Here is a 3786-nt window from a genome sequence, read left to right on the forward strand (position 1 = left end):
AAATTTTCCAGGTTCCAAGACTCATCTCCTGATTTAGCATACTCAAAAAGAAAAGAACCATTGCCTCAACACAAGGCAGTTGCAACGTGTCAAGCCGGAAATTATTCCTCAGAAGTAAGACCAAACTTTTTTCGACTGAAAACTCAAGCCAAAATCAAAACTCAGCTGAAGGACAGCAGCCTCCTATAGCTTCGACCAAGTGTTGGTTGCCCTTTTAGTAGGGCGCGACGGGAGTTCTGAACTTGTCACCTGCATAAACTGCAGCAGCGCCAAGCTCCTCCTCAATTCTCAAAAGCTGCAAGCAACGCCCAACATGATGGAGCAAAAATTGAAGAGTTAAAAATGACTGAGAGATCAACAATGAAAGCATCTTCCGTCTCACCACTTCTATGGCTGGCCATCACTCCCCAACCAGCTTGCTTAGACATTTTGACAGCCTCAATACTCTCAGTAACAGACCCAATTTGATTTACCTTCAAAAGAAGAGCAATGCAGGATTTCTCCTTTATTGCCTTGGCAACTCGTGTTGGGTTGGTGACAAGTAGGTCATCTCCAACAATTTGCACTTGCTTTCCAATCTCTTCTGTCATCTTTGTATAATGGGTCCAATCATCTTGATGAAATGGATCCTCAATTGATACAATTGGGTATTCACTCACAGAGGACTTGTAGACATTTTTCAAACTGTCTCCGGAAATTTTTTGAGAGCCATCATTGTTCTCCTCTTTAAAATTGAGGTCAAAAGTCTTATCCTTCTCTCATATATATATATATATATATATATATAAACTTTTAAACTAATATGTTAACCCAAGCCGAAGTTATAATATTTTCGGGTTTAAAATTAGGATCGAGCGTAGCACGTTAATTTAATAGAATATTTAAAAAAAAAAAATCAAAATCTTAATAATGGTCGAGTAACTTGTCTCATTTAGACATTTACATCTGCTCTGCTCGCATCCTCTTTGCAGCGAGTTCTGCCTCATAATATCTAACTCAATCATACCTCGGGGACATCCCTGCTCACATCCTCGATGGCGATTAGCGTGATACACACCAAGGTGTGCGACGACTAATGAGTATAAGAAAAGTTTACGGTAAACTATAGAAAAATTCTTATTCATAAATATTTCTTTATATCCCCTCCCCCTTTTGAACAAAATTTATTTTACACTTCTCAAAATTTTCTTTTTACTCCTTAATACATGAATTTACAAATTTACCCCCTCATTAATTCTTTTCCTCTCCCTCGTTTCTTTCCCAGCCACATCCATTCAACATAAGTATGAAAGAAAAGCTTTAACCCTAACCAAGCACGCCAATCCTCACCTCTCTCCCATTTCTTTTCCAACCACATCCATCAGCCCATCTCAATGAAGGAAAAGCTCTAACCCTAACCAAACAAAGTCATTTGTCTGTCAATCCCACCGATGACAATGTAAAGTTCTAACCGTCGAGATCCACCAACCGACCGACCAAATCCATCGACGAGGAGACTGAAGCAAACGATGAAAGAAACAAAGTCGAAGTTAACCAGTCAACTCAAAAAATAGTAAGTCTCTTCACTATTTGTAGTTTTTGATCGATTAATCCCATTTTGTTCAATTTTCGCATTACATTATTTGTTTGTTGTTGGTTATTGTTCAAATTTTTTGACTTTTCGATTTTCAACAGGTCATTGTGTGATTTGTGCAATATTTTGTGCTATTTGGTGGTGATTTTTTACATTTTAGTATCCTTTTTATAAATAAATGAAGTATCTAACTATTATGAACCTATAAATTCTTCAAACTGAATAATAAATGTTTTAAGAGAGATTAGCTTTATGTGAGAAATCAATTCCATTAGTATAGTATCAATCGTCAAGAAACGGAGGAGTTAAAGTTCTTCAATTGGCAAATTGTTCATGTTTAACAATGATATTCAATTTTCCTATTAAATTGAATGTGTATTTTTTGTAAATATGCAAATGTTTACTTTATGATATGAATGCTAAATTTGTGTTGGATATTTGCTTTATGTTTTTGGTGCAGAAATGGTATAAAAATTTAAGAAATGATATTTTGAGATCGGAAAGAAGGTTAAAGGTTGTAAAGAGCAAAGATGGTTAATATTAGAAAAGAAGCAAAGGAGGTTAAGAGTAGGAAAGAAGTTAAGGAAGTTAAGAGCGCCAAAAAATCTCTATTGTGCTGTTCACCAACTTTTTTCAGAGTTGTAATGGCTGAAGTCGAACAAAAAATGAGTAATAAGCAAAAGAAGAGTATTGAAAACATCCCACTTGGTCCATGGCTAAAGATGCCCAAATTGCCCATCAGCATTTCTAGAGTTGATCTAATTTTAAAAATATTCCCGTTGCAATCTCGTTCATTTGTGTTTGGTGAAAATATTGTTGTTCCCTTTACATCGCCAGAGTTTTCCATAGTTCTTGGATTACATTATTCAGGGCAACCAGTTAATCTAGATGGCAATCTGAAATCTAAATTTGTTGCTCGACATTTTTCAAGAAAAGTTGGCAATATTAGCAGAAGTGTGATCTATGAGAGACTTTCCTCCTTAGCTAGATCGAGAATAACTTCGATGTTGATGATTTTATTAGGATGTTTATTTGTTTTTTGTTTAATTGTATCATTTTTCCTGTTGGCCACTACTCAACATCTCGATTCATTATGTCATATATTGATGACCTGACAACCTTCTTTGACTATTCGTGGGGAGATGCGACATATAGATTTTTGAACTACCAAATTTCAAAATATATTGGAAAGGGAGATGGAAATGTTCCAAGAAAGAAGTATTTAGATGGTTTAATCGTTGGTTTGATGGTGAGTTTTTTAAGTATGTCTTTATTACGTTTTGTATTGTTATATTAATATATTTATTTATTTAGGCATGGCTATATGAAAAAATTCCTTCCCTTGGAGTTGTGCGTTCTCTACGTACTTTTTCCCTGGTTGTTCCGTTGGTGTGAAAGTAAGATACCTAAAAAAGCTGATTCGGCTGAGAAGTTATTGAAATGCATTGACTATACTAAAGTAAGTTCATATTCTTTTAATAGGCATATTCAAATATGATCAGTTGTAGTGACCATTTATTTTTAATTGTGAAAAGGTGTTGTCCATCGTACCATTTTCAGATGAAGATAAACTTTTTCATCAAAAGCGAGTATGCTTTTCGGTAATATTATGAATAATTAAATATTTTGTTAAATGAAATTGACAAAACATTTATTTACTACATGAATTGAATTTTTTAGATTTCGGAATGTGCAAAGTGTGGCGGAATCATTGATGGTACAAGTTGGTGGAATAGTGAACCGATAACAAAATACATTATTGATGGTGAGCCACAACATGAGCCAGAGATTGAATGTAAAAGTAATACGGATGAGTGTAAAAGCAAGAAGAAAGATGAATCTAGTGAAGATATTAGTGAGAAAACAGAGAACAAGATATTGGAAGTTAAAGTTGATGGTGAAGGTGATATTAATAAGTTTCTTGAAGTGCCTGTGGAAAAGAATATTATATCAGCAGAGCATTTTGTGAAGGGGACTAATGATGAAAGCGACTCAGGGAGCATTGTTGGTAGCTCACTAGGCATGGGCATGACCAATCATTTCCCGTCGTCCATTGCAATGATCGTAATGACAAGGGCAGATCGTGTTAAGAAAAAAAAGGTTGAAATGTTTGTTACACCGTCGAGTACAAAGCTAAAACGTAAGAGAAAGGAAGGCAAAGAGGTTTTAGCATCACTCATTGACACTGTAACGATGGAATCGGTAAAATAGAG

The 3786-nt window shown here is 35.1% G+C and overlaps 1 pseudogene; it reads right to left on the reverse strand.

Annotated features, from left to right (window-relative positions):
- Window positions 1-206: 206 nt before the first annotated feature.
- LOC122011114 lies at window positions 207-1274 on the reverse strand (annotated as a pseudogene).
- Between the last annotated feature and the right edge of the window lie 2512 nt (window positions 1275-3786).

The sequence above is a fragment of the Zingiber officinale genome, chromosome 8A, assembly GCF_018446385.1.
Source record: "Zingiber officinale cultivar Zhangliang chromosome 8A, Zo_v1.1, whole genome shotgun sequence".
In the NCBI taxonomy this organism is placed as follows: Eukaryota; Viridiplantae; Streptophyta; class Magnoliopsida; order Zingiberales; family Zingiberaceae; genus Zingiber; species Zingiber officinale.